This window comes from Canis lupus, chromosome 15, assembly GCF_003254725.2.
Source record: "Canis lupus dingo isolate Sandy chromosome 15, ASM325472v2, whole genome shotgun sequence".
NCBI classification, from domain to species: Eukaryota; Metazoa; Chordata; class Mammalia; order Carnivora; family Canidae; genus Canis; species Canis lupus.
In genome coordinates, this window is record NC_064257.1 from 27814773 (window position 1) to 27839157 (window position 24385).

A 24385-nucleotide genomic window follows, 5' to 3' on the forward strand; every position below is an offset into this window, starting at 1 on the left:
GTGGCTACACCACTTTGCATTCTCATCAACAAAGCACCAAGTTCCTTTTTCTCCATAACTTCACCAATACTGGTTGTTTCTTGTGTTTTTTATTTTAGCCATTCTGACAGTTGTGAGGTGATATCTCAGTGTAATTTTGATTTGCATTTGATGATTCGTGATGTTGAGCGTCATTTCATGTGTCTGTTGGTCATCTGCATGTCTTTGGAAAAATGTCTATGCATGTCTTCTACCCATTTCTGAACTGGATTATTTATCTTTTGAGTATTGAATTTTATAAATTCTTTAGATATTTTGGATACTAACACTCTGTTGGATATGCTATTTGCAATATCTTTTCCCATTCAGTAGGTTGACTTTTAGTTTTGTTGATTATTTCCTTTGCTGTGCAGAAGCTTTTCATTTTGGTGTAGTCCCAACAATTCAGTTTTGCTATTATTTCCCTTGCCTCAGGAGATCTATGTAGAAAAATGTTGCTCAGTCAATGTCAGATAAATTACTGCCTATGCTGTCTTCGAGGATCTTTATAGTTTTTGGTCTCACATTTAGGTTTTTAATCCACGTTGAGTTTATTTTTGTGTAATGTAAGAAAGTGGTCCAATTTCATTGTTTTGCACAAAGCTGTCTAGTTTTTCCCAACACCCTGTTAAAGAGACTGTCTTTCTCATTGCATATTATTTTCTCCTTTGTTGAAGATTAAATGACCATATAATTGTGGATTTGTTTATGGGTTTTCTATTATGTTCTATTGATCTATGTGTTTGTTTTTGTGCCAATACCATAGTATTTTGATCACTACAGCTTTTTTTTTTTTTTTTTTTTTTTTTTTCACTACAGCTTTTTAATAGAACTTCGAATCTGGAATAGTGTTACTTCCAGTTTACTTTTCTTTTTCAAGATTCCTGGTTATCAGGGGTTCTTTGTTTTCCATACAAATTCTAGGATTGTTTGTTCTAGTTCTGTGAAAAATACTGTTGGTGTTTTGATATGGATTGCATTAACTGTGTAGATTGCTTTGTATGGTATAGACATTTTAACAATATTTCCCTTCCAATATATGGGCATGGAATGTCTTTCCATTTCTTTGTGTCATCTTCAATTACTTTCATAAGTGTTTTACAGTTTTAAGAGTACAGGTATTTCACTTCTTTAGTTAAATTTATTTCTAAGTATTTTATTATTTTTGGTACGGTTGTAACCAGGTTTTCTTAATCTCTCATTTATTTATTTCCATGTAATGTTTTATTTTTCTTTGATTTCTTGGTTGACCCATTCATTGGTTAGTAGCAAGTTGTTTAACCTCTATGTATTGGTGGTCTTTCCAAATATTTTCTTATGGTTGATTTTTAGTTTTGTAGTGTTACGGTCAGAAAAGAGGCATGGTATGACTTTGATATTCTTAAATTAATTTTAGGCTTTTTTGTGGCTTAATATGTGATCTATTCTAGAGAATGTTCTGTGTGCACTTGAAATGAATGTGTATTCTGATTTTTTAGGATGGAATGTTCTGACTACATCTGTTAAATCCATCTAGTCCAGTGTGTCATTCAAAGCCACTGTTCACTTGTTGATTTTCTGTTTGGATGATCTGTTCTTTGATATAAGTGGGTTGTTAAAGTCCCATACTATTATTATATTGTTATCAATTAGTTCTTTTATGGTTGTTAATGTTTTATGTATTTAAGTGCTCCTATGTTGGGTACATAGATATTTACAATTGTTATATCTTCTTCTTGGATAATCTTCTTCATTATTATATGGTGTCCTTCTTGGTCTCTCATTATAGTCTTTGTTACAAAGCCTATTTTGTCTGAAAAAAAGTATTGCTACCTGGCTAAAATTTTTATTTTAATAGGATGATTGGGATGGTCTTACTGTTACTTAAACAAAAATTTTAAATACATAAGGAAATTTGTTATGCTGATATCTAAGTAATCTGCATCTGAACAAAGGAAATAGCTCTGCAATGGCTTTAGGATGGATGGAAACCTGCATACAGCATATGTATTAGTTTCCTAGTGCTGCTACAACAAATTACTACAAACTTCAACTATTACAATACAGATTTATTATCTGTCAATTTTGGAGGCTCAAAGTACAAAGTAAGTTTCACTGGGTTGAAATGATGGTTTCAACAGGATTGTGTTCCCTCTGATGGTTCTAGGGGAGAATTTGTTTCTCTGCTTTTTCTAGCTTTTAGAGCTGCATTGCATATTATATTCCTAGGCTTATGATTCTTCCAAGTTAAAAAGTAGTATGTTGCTTCACTCTTCACATCACCTTATTCTCCTGTAAAAACTCTTTCTTTTAGGAACACTTGTGATTATATTTAGGGCTCATTCAAGTAATTCAGGATAACCTTTCATCTCAAGACCCTTAACTTAATTTCATCTACATAATCCATTTTGTCATCTACAGTAACATAGCTTCCAGAAATAAGACCTGGATGAGGGTCATTATTCAATCTACCAAAGCAGTCATGAGGATCTGTAATGCTAATAACAATGATGATTTAAATCAACAAAAATTGAGCCTGGAAAAGATTTATTCCATAATTCTAAGTAATAGATCTGACATCATTTTTATACCAAAGTTCCTAGTCAATAAAAATCCAGATCTACTTCTGAAAGTCTCTCTCTCTGTATATACACACACACATACACATATATATGTATATATGTATTTATATGAAGTTATATATATCTACATTACTAGAATAAATTTAAATTGTAGGCATATGTTAGAAAAAATAATAAAGCTAATAACGTGTTAAAAATCCATAACTATGTATATATACATACCTAAACTTGAATATCTATAATGTGTTTCTGTAAACATGTTCCTTAAGGGGAAACAAACAGGAAAGAAAATAAAGGCCTATTAATAAAGGTTTTCTTGGCCTCCTCTTTTATATGATCTAGTTATGACTTCCCTACTTTGTAGTAAATGATGTAGGTACTAATAAAAATTTAACTTGTGTCAAGAACTGTTAGAAGCTAAAGGTATAGCATTTCAACAGGTCTTCACACATTTTTACATTCTAAATAGAAATATTCCTATCGATTTAATTTGCTAAAGTTCAACAAAATATTTAGAATTGCATGATATTGATACTTTTGCTTTGACACATAGATATCCATGTCCACATGCCCTAAGATGATATATTCAAATACAGATTTTTCCTAGTACTGTTAGGGAGCAAATTTTTTACATTAAAGTGATCACATTGAATTGGGTCCTGGTATGGTCTTTGAACCATTCTCACACATGATTATTGTCTATTGCTGTTTTTGAGTGGCCCTTGCATAAGAATTTCTATATGGAGAGGCTATCTTCCTTCCCATTACATATTGCCTTAAGATTGAGAGAAAATTGAGAGAAATATTTGCTAAGCCATGGCATCTTGTTGCTTCTGATTACAAAAAAATCCTGAGGTCAGAAGGTTTATAGCTCATATAATATGATTATGTTTTCATTATCTGTTGTATGATTTTTTACAACTTTAGGAAGCTGTACCTGACATGTGAAAATAGAACAAATAGATGAACATATAATCTTATAGAAAAGACAATTTTAATATTTCTTTTTCTGGTAACATTTATGGAGGGAATAATAAAGAAGGAGAAAAATCACAGTAAATGAGGAAGTATACAAGTTGAGCAGTAGAACAAAATATTAGGATCCACTATCAATTTTTGCATAATGAATTGAGAAACTGTATAATTGGTCATGATAAAAGATTAATAGAAAGAAGTACCACAGCCCAATATCAATATTATTAGAGAGGTTAAAGTATTGAATTAACAGAGGTGAAACTTATTATTCTCATCTTTATGTTTCTATGGATGTTTTCCGCTATAAAAGCATTTATGTGGAAAGAATAGTGTTGTTATAGGACTATAATTTCCATTTGCTTCAATAATGTGATGTAGCTTTCAAACTGATAAAGTATAGCTTCGTGCAGATTCTTTTTTCTGTAAATCCTTCAGTTCCTTCCTTCTTCAGGGGTTGGATCTATCTTTATGCTGGCCTTCTTCAGCATAGCGAGCCACTGCAGGGGTCTACATGTTTTATTATCCATGTCAAGTGAAGGCAAGAATGTGTCTCTTTCTCCAACCATAAAAATAAGGCCAAGTATTCACTTTGATTAAAAATCCCTGAAAAAAAAATCACACATTTGTTTAAACCACTGGTTTTAAAGTCTGCAGGAAAGATTATTGATTCAGATGGTAAACACACATCAGTACAGAGAAGTGAGTAAGAACTCAGATTTTAAAGTCAGACTGCTTCAGACCAAACTCTGAGTCTCTCTTTTAGTAGTTCTGCAATCTCATGCAAGTTACTGTACATATATCTGTGTCCTCATCTGTAAAATGAGGATAGTAGTAGTTACCCCAAAGATTATATTATGCAAACTTTATGTCATGAAGACAAATATATTACATAAATTTTTTAATAGCATATCTAGGCATCAAATCCTGATTTATTATGTATACTTATGTTAATCTGTATACATGAATAATAGTAATTATGCTAATACATCTATATGTATGTTATATAGTGTATGTAATATATGATACATTTATATGTATATGTAGTCATGATTTTCTAGACTGTAAATGATTTGACTTTTATTGGTTAAAAAACGTTACTTTTATAAAACATATTTTGTTTTAGTTTCTTCCATTCAAATAAAAAGGAATCAATTCTAAGATAATCATAATTAAAGGATACAAGGGATTTGATACTCTTTATGAATATCAGAGTTGTGAATAAATTTGAAAAAAACATATATTTTTTATTTCAAGTTCTCTGATACATATTTTAAAATCCCAATTGTTTATTTGATTCTAATGATGTTATTTCTAGCTACAGTGGCTGTATTTTACCACATGATTCATAAGATAATATAACTTGCCTCACTCTCTAGAGTTACTTGATTTTAGGGTAAGTTATCATAATCTCCTATATTTTAATGCCCCATTTGTTTTTTCTTAATTTTTGTTAATCTGATTTTGTTCCTGGTTAATATGGCATATGTCCATATGCCATATAGTCCATTTTTATTATTTAAAATAAGAGTAAGGGATTAGTAATGTGAAAAAATCAATACCTTTTTAGGATTATAAAATTAGTAAGACAATTTTCAATATGCAATAGGTAAAGAAAAAACAAGCATGTGAAACAATGATAATATATATAGTTAAATAAACTCATAATATTGTTCCTATAGATGTTATGTTTCAAGTTATTAGTCAAAAGAATTTCGAAGTAATGAAAAAAACTGATAGTTTTTAAAAAATGCAATGAAATTTATAATATATCCTTTTTCTATATGTACTTAGTAAAATTATTTAAAAATAAACTTTTAGCTCCATGCTTTACTTTTTCTGACAGAAATGTGTCCTATTAAAATGGTTAATACTTTCCACAATCCCTTTCATACTAATAGGATATTTGAAATCAAAGTCTATTGGGAGCCTGGGTGGCTCAGTCAGTTAAGTATCTGCCTTTGGCTCAGGTCATGATAGCAGAGTCCTGGGATGGAGTCCCACATGGTACTCTCTGCTCACTCACTCTCTCCTTCCACCCCTCTCCATCTGGTTGTGATCTCTCTATCTCTCTCTCACGCTCTCTCTCTCAAATAAATCTGCTCAGCAAGGAGTCTGTTTCTCCTTCCACCCCTCTCCATCTGGTTGTGATCTCTCTATCTCTCTCTCACGCTCTCTCTCTCAAATAAATCTGCTCAGCAAGGAGTCTGTTTCTCCTTCCACCCCTCTCCATCTGGTTGTGATCTCTCTATCTCTCTCTCACGCTCTCTCTCTCTCAAATAAATAAATAAAATCTTTTTGAAAAAAAGGGAAATCAGAGACTATTGACATTCATGTATTAGACTAAATGAATCAGCACAGTAGTATGGCCGATACATATATTTCTATAAACAAAACATAGAAATCATTAGAAGACAAATACTGTATTTGAATTCAGACAATGATAAATTTCTTGTATAAACCTCTAGTAATCATGGGGATCCCTTGGTAGCTCAGTGGTTTAGCGTCTGCCTTCGGCCCAAGGCATGATCCTGCAGTCCCAGGATCGAGTCCCACATCCGGCTCCCTGCATGGAACCTGCTTCTCCCTCTGCCTGTGTCTCTGCCACTCTGTGTCTCGCATGAATAAATAAATGAAATCTTAAAAAACAAACAAACAAAAAAACCTCTAGTGATCAAGAAAAAACTGGGAAAATATTGACTTCAATTAGTTTTATTCTTTAGTTGATTTATCACTGGAAACAATTTCTTTCCTTTTAATTGAATACAGTAATTTAAATCAAGTATATTGTCACAAACACATTGATCTTCTCTTAACTAGCAAAATAAATTTATGTAGTTAAAAACAAAATACAGTTTTTTCTTGTAAGGTTGGTTACATATTGCTCCTTTATTTTAGCTATCCATCTCACAAATTTCTGCAGGTTCTCATGGGTGGCAAAAGAATGGTTGATGCCTCTGTGTGATCCATCTACATAGAAAGTAAACACTTGCTATATTCTGTTAGGAGTCACAAACATGTTTGGCTTCATCATGATATGGTTCCTAATATATATATTTTCATTTCATTGTTTGGCTTCATCATGATATGGTTCCTAATATATATACTTTCATTCTTTTCATGCATCTTAGTTACTAATTGATTATGATGTATTTTGCATTCATTTTATCATATCATGTTTGATTTTGATATATTTCCTTTTTGTTTTTAAACACTTTTAGCTGTACATTTTGTTAACTACACATGTGATTTAAACCCAGGAGTAATTAGAGCATATTTCAAATATGCCACTTTATTAAGTGTGAATTTTAAAGGGAGGATTATATAAGCAACATAGTAATTGTACTTTTTTGAATATTCTAACTTTATATTAGGAGGTAAAATGATAAGAATATAAAAACCTTGGTAACTAATCCACAAAGAAATAAAGTTGTTTGTTTTTTTGTCCTTCCTGTGCAATGCCAAATAGGAAAATAGTCAATAATTCTTCTCCAGAAACATTTGCTCTGTGTCCCAGATTTATGTCTGGATGTTTACTTGGTTTGCATCATTCTCAAGAGATATGGCTTATTAGAGCCACTCGATGGAAGTCATAGAAATCTAATGACAATTGTTTGTTTTTCCCAAAGAACTACTTCCTAATGATTATTATTCAACCCTGCAGTATTAAAATGATATGTTCAGCTCTAGAGGAGATTTTTAAAAAATTATTTCTTTTATGTTGATGCCTGTTATAGAATAAATGTCAAATTTTCTGACCTATAGTAGATGTTTAGAAGCAGATCAATTGTTTTAATATAAGTGTTGCCTACTTCACTGATGCTTCACGCAAGCATGAATAACAATGTGAAGCTAGCAGATCAATACCATGCATGTTTCTTTGTAGCAGCAGACATTCAAACACAGACATTTATTTTGTTATACTTTAAATTCAATTACCTCTAATATAATTTAGTTCAGAGTAGCTGCTAATACTGGGGATTATAGAGGGTTGTTTTTCCTTCCCTTAGCCATGTATTGGCCCCCTTTCATGTCTTTTCATATGAATTTCTCATTAATCATTACATACTTCAGTGACAGATAAAACAAGTATTTATTTAGAAATTACTATAGCTTTGTGATACAGGGCCCAAGAAATCCTTAACCAAACTCACAAATAAAATGTACGATGGAATACTGGCAAAAGTTTCCAGCTCTAACTGTGCCATTAAATAGGACTGTGATTTAACCTGACTTTACTTCTGGTCTTTCAGGATGGGTAAATCCAAACCTCTCTAGAGCTCAGTCTGTTTATCTGCAAAGTGGGTAGAGTGAAAGGACTTAAAGGAGACACTATGTTAAAATCAATAAAAATTCATGCTTGACACAGGGCTTTCTATGAAGTTCTTTTAATTCTATTACCATCAAGGGAATTATACTATTGGGGTCAAAATGGTGTAGTGAGCATCGCATGAGTTTTGAAGTGAGGAAGAACACTTTAATTCTACTAATTGTCTATGTGATTTTGAGGACAATATATTTGCAACGTGAGTGTGCTTATTATTTATAAAAATGAAGATGATATTTTTTATATAATATCATTGGAGGGTTAAAGTAGATAAGCCAATCTTTTCATAGTAAACAGCCAGTAGGTATTAGTTTTATTCTCTACCCAGTCACATAGCTGAGGAAAAGAACCAGAAAAATTTAAATCCATTAGACTGTAATAAATAGCAAAATTTGTATTACAGGAAAGGTTGATGAAGTTAATAAAGAGTACATTAACATTTAATTTATAAGTAAACATAGGTCATATTTTAATGGCACAGAAAAAACTGTATTTGTAGAACCAATTTATCTAATCATTAATTTAAAAGTTTAAAAAAAAACTTGAACTTTTACATCTCTGGAAGTGAGCAAATATTGTACCACTTTTTCTTCTCCAAACAACAACCAAAAAATACAACAGAATATGAACAATGAGAAATGAAAACAGTCAACAATTAAAGCCAAACTATTTTAACTAACTCCAAAAGGCACTCTAAAAGAGCCCTACTTTATTACCTCTTAAACAACAACAAAAATAAGGTAGTAAGACAGTTGAGGATGATCTAGACAAGCTGTATTTTAATGTCAGGAAGCTTTTTTTATATGACTTCCTCAAATATCAGAACCCTTTTGCGTCAGCTCCAGCTCCCTCTCTTAGATTTGTTCTTAAAATAACTAGAGTCATATCATTAAAATAATTATAATCAGTTATGTAAGTACGGTAAGATACAAACATATAAGTAAAAACTGTACAAAATGCTTTTACACTTGCTTTCCTATCAATTTACAATAAAGCATAATATAATTTTACCATCACCTTGAGGTCCTAGGATGCTCCACACTATACACTGCCAACAAAATATTATCTCCACAGATGTGCAAGGATTGGAAGATTTATATCAGGTAAAGGACAAGGTTCTTTTTCTGCAAGTTTTCCATTTGCTACTTGCCTCAACTAGCTTGTTAAAATTAAAGATACTACTAATTTAGGGCACAGTGCTATGGTAGGGAGAAGCAGGAAGGACTACGAGGAGTTTCCCCAATATTCTAATGTTTTGGAAAGTCCTGCAGGTGGCAATTGTGGGTACTGTTTGAAACTGTTTGTCAGTCTGTATTATTTCCCACATCACCATCCATTTAAGGAGGGCTACCTGCAACAGGACGACCCTCCTGGAAGTCTGCTTAGATTTGTGCTGCGGACTATTCTAGCAGGTGCATTGACTTTTTTCCAAACTCCTGATCATCTTAGCAGCTAATGTGGCTTTTTTGAAGTTTAACCACCAGGGACACCTGGGTGGCTCAGTAGTTGAGCATCTGCCTTTGGCTCAGATCGTGATCCAGGGGTCCTGGGATGGAGTCCCACATCAAGCTCCCCATGGGGAGTCTGCTCTTCCCTCTGTTTATGTCTCTGCCTCTCTCTGTGTGTCTCTCATGAATAAATAAATAAAATCTTTAAAAAAAAGAAATTTAATGACCAATGACATCTACTAAAATTCCATAAGGCACTCATATTCACTACTTCAAAGAATGAATTTGGCATGAGTGGTAAATGCCATGATTCAGAAAAGTGAGGTTGAATTTAGAGCCTTCATCATCAGAGAAAACCTGAAAGATCCTGGCTTTCTCTTGAGATATTTCTGGAATTTTTTTACTGAAAAAATTCTGTATACAATTTTACGGTATAACGGTTTTGCGATATTTCTCTGGAAGTTAGTAGAAAATGTATTTGTGATGTGGGTGTGTTCACGTTTACATTTATTTTAAATGAGCAGTCACACTTTCATATTCCATTACTCTAAATGATGCACTTTACATATATCACCAGATAAAAAAAAGCTAATCATGCCATAAGAAAGCCTAAAACACAGTTATGTAATAACATAGTGCATACAATGCATTATACATTTAGAAAGATCTATTTATTTGAAAGATTTTCTGAGTCAGTTTCTATTTAACCACTCTCTGAAATATTGTCATGCAGGCCATTTGCTGTATTTTTTTAAAGACAGATTTCACATTTTCTCTGCTGACATTAGAAACTATGTAAGATGAAATAGGGAATGAGCAGATAATATTTATCGAAAATGCTTACATTTCTGCAGATGGAATATCACATATGAAAATACTTAAGTTTACTTTCAAAATAAGGAAAATAATCACTTATATTCAGAATTACTCTGAGGATTTTTTAAAAAATATTTTATATATTTATTCACCAGAGACAGAGAGAGAGAGAGAAAGAAAGAGAGAGAGAGAGACATGCAGAGACACAGGCAGAGGGAGAAGCAGGCTCCATGCAGGAGCCCGATGTGAGACTTGTTCCCAGGACTCCAGGATCACGCCCTGGGCTGAAGGGAGGCGCTCAATCACTGAGCCACACAGGCATCCCTACTCTGAGGATTAAATGAGATATTGTACATAAAGGAAACAGAGAATAACAGGCATTGAGTAAAAATAGTCAATAAAAACTAGCCATGATTAAATTATTATTGTATTTATTATTAATTTCATCCAGTAGTGCCTAAAACATGTTGATCTTTAACAACAGAATGTGTTGCTTTTAATACTGGCCCTATCTTTGTACTTATCTATATGGCATGTTCCATGCTTATGTCTATGACTACTTCAGTATCGCTAAGTCTACCCCCCCCCACACACACACACAAAGAATGACTATCAATAGTTAAAGAAAACTATTTAGAAAACTATCTTTTAAAATCAGGGTCAATTGTATGTGTAAGAGTATATGCATTTGAATGAGTTTTTATACTTAATTGTATGACTTTGTAAAGCATACTTAAATAAGATAGTAATAATTAGTCCAGTTGGTGGATATTATAGCAGTAATCAAGATCATTTCTTGAGCAATGGCTTTGAAGTAGTTTGCACTTTTGTTTTACTCCTAAAAACACCAGTTACCCTCCTCCCTTTCTTCATTTTCTTCCCCTTAGTCCCAAAACCACTTTTAACTTTTGTAGCTGCTTTCTTAACGCTACGTCTTACTTACTCTGTTTTCAGTTTTAGGCGCCATATATTGATTACTCACTAGGACAGTAAGGAACTTAGCACTCTTTCCTTCTACTCTAACTACACATGCACAACCTTCCTGCAACTCTTTCTATCTAATGTATATTGTAATGTAAGCCAAATAAAAATCCAAATTTTGACAATACAGATGCTATTTACACCACAGTTATATAGTCATTGGTGATTTGTTTGCATATTTCACATAACTCTTAGCTTTTCTTAACAATAACTGCTCAAACTTCTTACATTTATTTATTTTTTTTGTTATGACTTATTCACCTTAAACATTCACCTATTCAAATCTCCTCTTTAAATGATCAGATACAGTAGGTTTCTAACAATTTACTCCTTTTGGAGAAATTTCTTAGAGAGCCTTCTGATATGCTCAGACTTGGCCTGCTGTATACCTGGCACACAGTCATTATCCTGTTTCCCCTACACCATTATCCTGGGGATGCCTGTTGCTTTTATTATTATTTAAATCTATGATTTAATATGTATATATACAATATATATATTTTCTTCGTATGATCCCTTGTTTTGGTAGAGGACATTCTTTAGTAGCTTCCTGACAAATGGTGCATAAAAACTAATGCTTTGACACCTTGGATGCCTAATGAAGTATTTAATCAATCTCCACATTTGATGGATACTTTGGACATAATTCTACACTGGAAATTATTTCTCCTCAGAGAGTCTTGACCAATAATAATTAATTGTAATTTTTAACACGACACAAATCATGTAATATCTTTATATTTGTACAGCCGGGCTCCCCTTAGATCCTCTTCATCAACTCGTTCCATTCTTTCCTTCAAGAACATTTACCATTTAAATTTTTGTAGGTATCTTTGTTTTTAAAGATTGTGGTTTGTGAAAGCATTCAAATTTGGTAGAAAATAAGTGCTGTTCAAAAATGCCAATACATTCTAGTTTCTGGTGTTTTACATCTATTCTCTTTATTGTTCTGCCCCATCCCTGAAAGTCTGCAGAAACTTCCATATTCCATAATTTTAATATTTTAGTAAGCCTCACTTACTCTTATTTTCATTCACTGTATTATTTACTGGCACTTCCAATCTGGAAAGTTATGTTTTTCAGTTTTTGAAACTGTATTAAATTTTATTGAGGGCAGCCTGGGTGCCTCAGTGATTTGGCACTGCCTTCAGCCCAGAGTGTGATCCTGGAGATCTCTCGCTCCTTTCTGTGTTTCTCATGAGTAAATAAATAAAATCTTAAAAAAAATATTTTATTGATGATTTCCCACCCATTTTATTTCTCTTGTTTTTGAAATTCCATACTTTAGGTGTTGGGACCCCTAGATGAATACACTATTTTGCTTATTTTTCTTTCCTATTTTTCATCTATTTGTCTTTTTGCTTTACTTCCCGGGGATTTTTTTTAAAATTTACCTTCCAACACTAGTTGCGGCTCCATGCTGAGTAATATCGGAACTGAGGCAAAGGGAAAAATAGTAATACTGATCTTGTCTTTATTTTTTTTATATTTTTTTAAGTTTTTAAAAAAAATTTATTTATTTATGATAGTCACAGAGAGAGAGAGAGAGAGAGGCAGAGACATAGGCAGAGGGAGAAGCAGGCTCCATGCACTGGGAGCCCGACGTGGGAATCGATCCCGGGTCTGCAGGATCGCGCCCTGGGCCAAAGGCAGGCGCTAAACCCCTGCGCCACCCAGGGATCCCTTGTCTTTATTTTTAAAAATATATTTTGGGATGCCTGGATGGCTCAGTGGTTGAGCATCTGCCTTTGGCTCAGGGCGTGATCCCGGAGTCTCACATCGGGCTCCCCACAGGGAGCCTGTTTCTCCCTCTGCCGATGTCTCTGCTTCTCTCTCTGTGTCTCTCATGAATAAATAAATGAAATCTTAAAAAATATATATATATATATATATATATAGTTCATTTTATGTTTGTGTTAATTTTTATTTTTAAATATATTTTATAAAAGATAGGGTTTTTTTTTTTAATTACTGAGATTATTGGAGTACCCTTAAATTTTGCACTAAAGTGAGTATCTCATATGATTCACCTTCATCTCAGCCCTGCTTAATGTTTCCTGATGTGGGGCACCTTGTGCAGCTCTGTCAGTTAACTGTCTAACTCTTGAGGCTCCTGTCTTCAGCTCAGGGTCATAAAGTCAAGTCCCACATTGGGATCCATGCTGAGTGTGGAGCCTACATAAAAAGAAAAAAAAAAAATGTTCCCTGATGTGTATCCTTTCTTAAAGCTAAGTAAAACTGGTGCCAGTGGAAGTCTCTTGTTTTTCCTAAATTTTGTTGTTTATCCAAACCGAGAATACTACAGCTAATGTAGTAGAATTAATTACTGAAGTAAGTCAAACTTTTAAAAATATGGAAACAATAATTGGAGGAAATGGAGATAATAAAGAAAATAAGATACGAAAATAAACAAAAATTCTGACTTAATATGCCTAAAGATATATGAAAATATTGCTACCAAGAATTGGATACTATTTTCAAAACGTGAAATGTCCAGAGTACAGTTCTTTATTTTCAACCAATCTCTATTATTATTTTTTTTGCTTCTACCTTACCCCATTATTTATCCACCAAACCACAGGTATCTTGTGCTGCAAATAACTAAGACTTCCGGGAATTGTGCAGTGCAATGTCAATTATATCATTTCTTGTCTTTTCCCACTGACAACTTAGGTTACTTTTCTCACATGTTTGTTATTTACTGCTAGTCCAGAGACTTAGCTTGCAAAATGTTGTTGCATTGTTCTCAACCCTCAATCTCCCCTAACTTGAAAGTTTGTGTCATATAATGAAAAATAACACTTTAGTTTCATTTTAGTGGAGTGCATGGAGGGAAACCATAGAAGAGGTCAGTCTACCACCTTTACCTGAAATTTAGCTTTTTAAATGTTTATCATGTTTATACAACACTTTTATCAGCACGAAAAAGAACATGAGTCAAAATTTCTACAATGAGATTAAGATGTGCGAAATATATTTACATTTTAGCAGAGAATTTTAAGTATCTTCTATGTACCAATACTATACACTCTTTATTGAACATACAATATTTCAAAGAAGAAAGACATAACAATGGGCATTTTCTATAGTCTGAAATATATTATTTTGAAAAAAAAAAAAACTCATGGTGCAATAGGAACAACCATAGCTCAGTAGTCCAGGGAAGTCTACCAGAAAGGATAACTTCTAAGTTCAGTCATTAAAAAATTAGACTAAGTACTAAAAGAATGACAGGAAACAGGAACATCTCTAGCTAAATGCTAAGTATAATAGTAATGCATGTAACATTCTAGAAAGATAGGAGGACACAGCATGAGGGAAGCCTCATAATTCATTCAGCACATTTATAGCAAGATTTGAAGGCAATAAAGAATGATAATTGTCAAGGTACTTCTTCAAAAGGATAAGTCACCGATTCTTAACATTATTGAATTAGCAGTGTATTTACTGAATTAGAACACTACATATTGACAATAGAAGTATAAATGAGATTTAAATGGAAAAATTTACTACTTGACCTGCTAAACACTGTTTGATTTTCAGTTTTATTTAGAAGAGAATAATATTTAATAATATAGGTAGTCTAGATTAAAGAAACTTCCACAATTCATGAAGGAAACATGACAAACAAATGTCAAAGGAAACTCCATTTACTTCCTGTGTAAATGATCTTAAGATACACTCAGAGTTAGGAAAAAAACCCTGAGAACATGAGTTGATTCTGGACATTCTACTAAGGTACTAAGGATAGAGTCTTGGCCAAGCATCTTTAACAAACTGCAATGACCTTTTATTCCAGTGAGCATCTCCCAGTATTTTAAATTTATCATCATGAACAATACAGTCAACATAAGGAATTAGCAGCAAATAGAATTTTAAAAGAATGTCTTGGTGTTCAAGAAGTTGAAAATCATATTTATACTCAGGTACTAAAGGCTTTGTCTCTGTTACTTATTGTTAGGAAAAATAAATGACTAAAAGCATCTATTTCCAAAGGGCTTAACTATATCTTAATTGTCACATTCCTAATGCACTGCTAAAGAGGGCATTTCAACTCATTTGTTTTCTGCCAAGAAACTGTCCCTGGCATTTTTTTGTCTGTGCATTCATTATTAATTAACATTTTACTAATCCCTTTAAAGCAAGAAATATAATGGGCATTTTAACATGTACTTTAAAAATTATTAAAAGGCATGGGAGTCATCCTCTAATGTACTCACAATAAGTATAATCCCATTGGGAGTACACATGCAAGAATAGAAACGTTGGCTAAATGGTTGTTTTTCCTTCTCTATATATGACTATAAAAGTAAGACTACTCTCTCCAAAGAATATTTTGGCATTTATTTTAGCATGAATGGTATTTACTCTGCTATTCTCTTCTCACCTTTCCATTATACAGGTAAACACACTCATTTACTCTTGAGAATATTTTATTCATGGGGCAGTGACATTGAAATTGGAACCACAATCTTTTGTCCTTTCCTAAGCTTGAAGGAAAATAAAGATATATTTTTCTTTATGAATTATGATCATTTTTGTAGCTGAGAAAAATGATGGATAAAGATTAAGGCATTTGGTTAAGAATAATACAACATTGATTTTTTTCACGTTCCTATCATCATTAAAATTTTGATACCTTTATTTCTTTCTTTAAGTTTTGGATATCCCCACAAGGACCTTATTCATGAGTATCAGTAACTTATAGAACAAAGAACGTTGGTATTCTAGACCTTAGCAACATTTGTGATTTGGGACTAGTTTTCAGCTTCTCACAGTATTAATTTTTCCATGTGTAAAGTGGAACACTGACCACTAATGTCCCTATTAACTTCAAATTACCATACTGGGGTTTTAATTATTTACCCAGGTCTTAAGGTCTCTCATTTAAATATTATATGCAAATCACGATTTAATTTTCATTTTGTAAGTTTTCAAATGTCTTTTCACATAAAATAAATGTGTGAACAGCATTTTTTATTCAATTATTATGGTTGAGTATTAAAATTATTCAATCACACACTGGGAAACATTTTAATAATATACTAATTTATATTTAACATTTATTGTAATATTTATTATTTCAGTTAATGCCATGATTATTTAGTATTTACTTAATAGGATAAAAAATTGTAGCCAAACAAAATAGATACCAAGACAAAGAGTATTACCAGATATCAAGAATATTATTTCACAGTGATAAAAGGGGTCAGTCCATCAGGAAGATATAACAAACCTAGTTATATATATACTTAAGAGCAAGGTTTAGAAATACATGAGACAAAATTACAGAATTGAAGAAATAAATCTCAAATCCACACTTGTATGGAGAGTTTACCACTGCTTTGGTAATTGAGAGCAAGAAGACCAAAAAAAAAAAAAAAAAAAAAAAAAAGCCAATGAACTAAATTATCAACTCATTTAAACTAATTGACACCTATAAAGTGCTACTCCCCAAATTGAAAGATACAATATTTTTAGAGGAGGCTGCAGGATAACTCCCAGTAAATTTCCAATAATTAAATAATGTACACAGTATACTGTTTTGACACAAAGCTATTTACTAAAAATTGATTTTAAAAGAGGATAGAGGGATCCCTGGGTGGTGCAGCGGTTTGGCGCCTGCCTTTGGCCCAGGGCACGATCCTGGAGACACGGAATCGAATCCCACGTCAGGCTCCCGGTGCCTGGAGCCTGCTTCTCCCTCTGCCTGTGTCTCTGCCTCTCTCTCTCACTGTGTGCCTATCATAAATAAATAAAATAAAATAAAAATTAAAAAAAAAGAAATACTTCTCTATAAAAAATAAATAAATAAAAGATGGATAGAAAATTTCCAAATAAGAAATTAAATATTAAATATGTAAAGAATCTATGGATCAAAGAAAGAATCAAAAAGTAATTTAGATACTATTTCAGATTTTGTGATAAAGAAAGCAGATCATGCCAAAACCTGTGGAACACAGTTTAAGGGTACGTAGAAAAAAAAACTGATAATTTTAAATTATTCTACTAGTAAAGACACAAAGTATAAAAAAAGACCTAATTTTCTATGTTCAGAAGTTAGAAAACAAGAATCAGTTTAAAAATAAAAAAGAGTAGAAGAAAGAAAAAATAGTGATAGGAGCAGATAGTAATACATTTGAAAATGAAAAATATTTTAAAAATCAACAAAGTCAAAACTGCTTTCTTTGACAAGACTGATAAAATTGATATATCCTTACCCAGTTTCATAACAAAGAGGGTAAATCCAAAATACCATTATCAGAAATGAAGTGAACAATATTACAAATCCAACCCACAGTAAAGTTTCATAATAGTACTTTCTGAATAGTTTTAAGTAAATAGATGCACTAATTAAGAAAACAATAGACAAATTTTCTAAAGGACAGAAACTGCCATAACTGACATAGGGTAAGAAAGAAAATATGAACATCCCTTTATCCATTAAGAAAATTATATTTACAATTCAAAACCTTTCCACAAAGAAAATCTCAGTAGCTATTCAATTATTTGAAGAAGAAATAATATACAAATTTAGAAAATAGAAGGGAAAGGCACTTTCAAACTCATGTCTTTATACCAAATTTGATAAAGACCTGAAAAGAAATAAAAATACAGTACAATATTTCTCACAAACATAAATATAAAATCTTTAATGTAATATTAGCAAAGCAAATCATGCTATATATACGAAAGATGCTATATGATGACCAACTGGAGTATATTCCAGCAATGCAAGTTTGGTTTGGAATTCAGAAATTAATGCAATTTGATATGTAAAAAGTGTAGAGAAGACAAGTAATAAGATCATCTCAAAAGATACAGAAAAAATATAAAATCTAGCACTCATTTACAATAACAACTCTTAAAAATCTAGGAATAAAGTAGAACCTTCTTAATCCCATTAAGAGTATACATGAAAACTAGAATACTTGCAGAGAAACACTGAATGTGTGTCTCTTAACATAGACAATATGATAACAGAATCAGTTCTCACCATGTTTTAAAAAAGATTTATTTATTTTAAAGAGAGCACCTGCACTACCAGGGGATGGGGCAGAGGGAGAGGGAAAGACTCCTCAATCAGACTCCCCACCAAGCATGGAACCCAGTGTGGGGCTCGATCCCAGGATCCTGAGACCATGACCTGAGTTGAAATCAAGAGTTAGACAATTAACCAACTGAGTCACCCAGGACCCGTAGTTCTCACCATTTCTATTTAACATTGTAATGGAAGCTCTAGTTAATGAAATTGGACAAGAAGAATGAAAATGCAAGTGTTGGCATAAAAATTTTAATCAGATTATATATTATATATTTTATATATATATAAAAGCCTATGGAATGTATAAAAAATACATGGAGTAATAAATGAATTTAGCAAGTCCATAGGATAGAAGGTCAGCAAAAAATCTATTGTATTTCTATATACCAGAGTAGAAATGAAAAATTAAAGTGTTACGATTAATAATAGCATCAATAAACATTAAATAGGAATAAATCCAACAAAATATGTGTGATTTCTATTACGGAAACTACAAATTGCTTCAGACAGTAACAGGCTTAAATAAAAGGGCTTATGTCACCTTCATAAGATGAGAAGACTCAGTATTTTAAGGATGTGAATTCTTCCTGACTTCTTAGCCTTAATATGAGTTCAGTCAAAATATCATAAGAATATTAGCTGATTCTAAGATGAAATGGAAGAGGATCTAGAGGAGTTAAAATGCTCTTGAAAATGAATACATTTGGCTGAGTTACACTAACACATTTCAAAACTCGCTCTTAATCTACAATAATAATAAACATATGAATAGCATACTTCAAGTATTTAATAATACACAAATAGGTGAATAGAACAATAATAATTTCACACAAACAGGGGATCCCTGGGTGACTCGGCTGTTTGGCGCCTGCCTTTGGCTCAGGGTGTGACCCTGGAGTATCAGGATGGAGTCCCACATGGGGCTTCCTGCATGGAGCCTGCTTCTCCCTCTGCCTCTCGCTCTCTCTTTCTCTCTCTCTCTCTCTCTCTCTCTCGGTCTCTCATGAATAAATAAATTAAAATCTTTAAAAAAAAAATTCACACAAACATTTTCAATTACCTTTGGAACAAGGTCTGAGCTAAAAATGATTCTTGATCCCTATTTTTTTCAATACACAACATTTAATCTAGCTGGTTTATACAATTAAAAACTTGAAGCAAAAAGATTCTAGATGAAAATTTAGGAGAATGACTGCAATCTGAAATATGCCAAAATTCTTAAGTAATACATAAAACACCAAACAATAACAGTTTGCATTTACTTTTCTTAGTATAAATGTTTTCAAAGAATGATATTCTAAAACTAGAGCTAGGCAACATGGAATCATGGAAAGATCATGACCTTAATAAGGGTGATCTGATTAAATTAGTTCAGTAAGTATTGGGTTAAACACCAACTGTTAGTGTAAGAATTCTTTGGACTTAAAAAAAATTTTTTTTTAAAGATTTTATTTATTTATTCATGAGAGACACAGAGAGAGAGAGAGGCAGAGACACAGGCAGAGGGAGAAGCAGGCTCCATGCAGGGAGCCTGATGTGGGACTCTATCCCAGGACTCCAGGATCACGCCCTGAGCCAAAGGCAAGCACTTAACTGCTGAGCCACCCAGGTGTCCCTCTTTGGACTTTTAATAAGCAAATGTGCTTTTTCATTCTTTAAAAAAGATATTTGGTATAATATTTTCCAAATTTCTTTGTTAATTTCAGAGACTATCATCAGTTATCAAAATATGAATGATCACAAAATTTCTATTTACATGTTTCATTGTGTATGGCATAAAGAATATATTTCAGGAAGTTAATAGATTACACTCATCTTGTTCTTTTGTTCACGAAAGTCTAATTAAATATTTGACCTCCTCTTTTTTTTGCATTTTACAAGTCATCATCCTCATGAGTTTTTCCTCAAGTGTGTCTCTGAGAGATAAGCCCTCTATTACTGACATTTTATTTCAGGCTTCCTGCTTTATTAGTTTATTGAGTATTTGTCAAAGTCATTAGCAGTTTCTGTACATATTGATAATGATTCCTCCTCTAATTTATTTTGTAAAGTGAAGCCAGATTAAGTACATACACCTACACATAAGCAAACCATACAAACAAGTGGGGGTGCATGTATGTGCCTGTATGTATTGAGCACATACAAGAGGAAAATCCTGTGGTACCTAGTACCAGATTTTTCTGTATGAGCTGTCATTCAAAATAACCACACTTTTATTTTCTATGCTTCTAAAGGAAAAAGAGATTGGACATGTTCAAGGGACAGAGCTACAGGCCCACAGAACCACTAGTTCCCCAAACTAGTGTTGAATCTTCCACAATCTTGTTCTAATCTACATTCAAATAAACGTCCATTCATAGCCAAAGATAACATAATACATCTAGCTATAGCTCAGATGATAAGCGATAAGCAACTAATTCTTACTAATACCTTTTTCATGCCTTTCCTTATGCCATTCCTTATGCCAAGTATTCCTTCAACTTTCTTTGAAGCTTGTGTCCACTCCTTTTCATCTTCTATTTTATAGTTGAAGCCCTACTGTATTTTTGAAAGTGTACATCGGATTTCCTTACTATATATTGATTTCATGGTGAGAGTTAACAACTTATAATAGTAAATCTATAGATTTTTTGCACAGTTTCATATATACAGACATAGTCATCTCAATCAATGCTTATAAAATAAATGGTTTTTTTAATAACCAGAGATTTTTTATTGTTTTTCTTTAAACTATTTAAAAGACATCCACAGAATGTTTTGTAACTACTCTTAGACAATACTAGTTATGTGTGTCATGGCACTTAATACTTAATAAGTTTGGTAGGCTTTAGTTGTGTAGTGAGGAAGCTATTAAGGTCTGAAACTTGCTGACTTCTCTATTTGTATACAATAAGTATTTGCAATCATTTTTTAAATAAACTGGTGAGTATATAGCATTTGGTACTATGTATTTAAGATATACATTACATTTCTGATCCCATTTCTAGAATGATTTCGTTTTCATTATCTAACCTCACTGGTTCAATAAATTTTATTGACTATTTGCTATATTTCAGGCGCTGTGCTGGGCACTAAATATTGTGCTTAACTGTTGTAAGAGACACAAACAAAACAAGGAAATAATTTTTTCTCTTCTCTTTACATTTATTATTGTATAATAAAATATAAATAAAATGCTTACAATTATGGTAAATGCCATGAAGTAAAAAATAAAGAAGTTCATAAGAAGTGATGGCAAGCTTGGATGCTTTAAAAAGACTTTTTAAAAAATGACATTTAAGTTAATTTAGCGGAGTCTGAAAGGTGGGTAGCTATTCATGTAAAGAACAGAAGAAACTTTGTGATACAGAGAACTGTTTAAAAATACCATTACAACAAAATACTTAAATCCTCTGACTCCAACAAAACCATTTTCTCTGATTTACTCTAAAAAAATATGAATTTAATCTATGTTTTTAAATAGTTTTCCTTTAAAAAAAAGTAAATATCTCCTAGTGAGATATATAACAGGTTTGTGTAAAGACATTGAATATTCCATATTTAGACTTTTGTTTCCTCCTCAATAGGAAAAAAAATAAATAGAAAGAAGAGGGCAGAAATATGCCTAATTTTATGTACTTTGCATGTAGTAAATTGGTGTTTTTCCCCTAGTTTCATGAACTGCTTTTCTTTTTTTCTTTCTTTCTTTTTTTTTTATTATTATTTTTTTAATTTTTATTTATTTATGATAGTCACACGCAGAGAGAGAGAGAGGCAGAGACACAGGCAGAGGGAGAAGCAGGCTCCATGCACCGGGAGCCCGATGTGGGATTCGATCCCGGGTCTCCAGGATTGCGCCCTGGGCCAAAGGCAGGCGCCAAACCGCTGCGCCACCCAGGGATCCCTCTTTTTTTTTTTTTTTTTTTACCAGAGAAATGCTTAACAGAACACGTTGAAACCCTAAAATAATTTTATTAGATATATTTATTTCACACTCTTATTTATTGGGAGGCCTTATAAGGTTTTAAGGTCACAATGTAATTTGAAGATTGGGAAGTGTAATGAACATCTTATTTAAATACTATAAATTATGCATAGATGATAGAATAAGTTCTTACAGTAATGCCCTACTTATACTTTAATTCATTAATAAGAAAATTCTGATTTGTGTTAAATGTTCCACATTTTCACATGTAGGACAAATATCAAAAACTTGTACCATATAAATGCAGCATAAATTCATCATTTTTATCCAGTTGGAAGAGTTTTTCTTTTGTTACTTCATGAAATGATCATTTGTTTTGGGTTGCAACTGAGAGTTTAAGGAACAATGTTAAATTAAAAAAAAAAAAAGAGAGAGAGAGAGAAAACATATAAGTTTATATAGTTACTTTACCCACCATTAAAACTGCTGTCATGCATGGTAAAAACACTTTGAAAAGATTTCTCTGATTGCTTTCACTTAACTACCTCTTTGCCATTTATTGGCTTAATTTTACACAAAATGAAGCATTTTTAAAACCTAAGGGAAGATATTAGGTTTTAGTTTTATATATCACATAATGGAAATAATAAAAAAAGGAGTTTTTGCATTTTCTAAATATCCCACATCCAAAAAGACATATCTGTACTAAAGTTTCTCAGCACAATTTTAACACGTAAAAATAAGCATCTCTTTCATGTGCTTTTCAAATTTGAACTGGTATCTGTCTCATTTTCCAAGGTATGCCATTTTCTCACAAAATATATATGGGGTAATAAAGTGAAATTTCCACAGCAGAAAACCATATTGTAAATGGGAAAAATCTTTATTTTCTAAAGCTTTTTCTTTGGCAAGATCTGATTCAAATCAGCTCTGCTTTTTTTTTTTTTCTTCCCAGTAAAATTAATGCACTTAAGTACATATTCCTTAAATAAATAGAGAAGCCATGGAAATGCATTAATCAAGAGCTAGAGCATTATTGGGAAATATATTTAAGCTACTTAATCATCAGAATAAATGACTGTGCTAACAACAGAAGGGTTGATTAATTTTTTGTTACAAACACTTGCATATTAATACACAGTTCAATTTTTGTCATTCCCCTTGCTGTTGAAATGTTCCGAGAGATCATCTAACATATGTTCAAATTACCAGCTTTCTAATAGATAAAAATTCAGTTGCAAGAAGCTATATGAATCAAGCATGCACCGTCCCACAGCTGAGGTCTGATGACCCCTGAATGTGACCTGCTCCCAGAGGAAAGCAATTTAATGCTCCATCGCACACAGAACAGTATGTATGAATCACAAAACCTCCAGATAAATTAGTGACAGGTACATCTGAATAGGATTCCTTCTAAGTCGCTTATCTGCAGCCAGGCAAGCTTGTTTCACCCTCACTTTCAAAGATAAAGCCACACGGCATGTGGCCGCAGCAGATTCTCAAAAAGCAAACAGCCCCCATCGTCCATTACTGAGAGGAAAAAAAATCTCCTTATTATTTCGTGTACCGTGTACTGTGACAGCAAATGGGATAAAGTGAAAACTATCTGCAGTGGGAAATTCATCAATCAATACCAGGCCTTATGTCTTCTCTAACTTTCATAAGCTCAGTGCCTCTTGCTCTTTCACTTTTATTTCTGACAGTTCTGATACCCCAGAGTTGCAACCATGGCAAAGTTCAAGAACAAAACAACAGGTTATTAAAGACAACTTATCAGAGGCCAAACAGAGAGAAGAGATGCCAACTGCCAACAATTAGTAAGTAGCTGAAAGACAGGTCTATGACAGAAGGAAGAAAGGCACAACAAGCTTTTACCTTTAGCAAACTATGGATTCCATTTGAAAAAACCCAGAGCAAACTGAGGTGCTAAATATATGCTTGAAGCACTCAGGGATGTTGATCATAGAATAGATGAAAAATAAATTATATTCAAAATAACACAAAAGATATGTATTTGTAAGAGACCTTATTTACATAGCTTAGCAACCATAGATAAATTGGAATAACAAAACTATATAAACTGAATGTCAATGAATAGCACAAATGTATTACCTTCTTCAAAGTTAAGCATTAACTTCAGAAATTCTTTTAAACGTAACAATAAAACAGGTATCACTTTTCACTTTCTGTACTTCTTATAGTCTACAATTATGCTTAATCAAAACTCTCACTACATATCTTAATATAAGCCATGTCATATTACTGGGTCAGTTATATAGCATAGAATTCAATAGCACAAAAAAACTGTACTCA

General features: G+C 32.5%; 1 protein-coding gene across 5 annotated transcripts in view; it reads right to left on the bottom strand.

The window, feature by feature from the left end:
• Positions 1-24385, bottom strand: part of MGAT4C (MGAT4 family member C) — a 717101-nt gene that overhangs the window by 298315 nt on the left and 394401 nt on the right. The window lies entirely within an intron of this gene.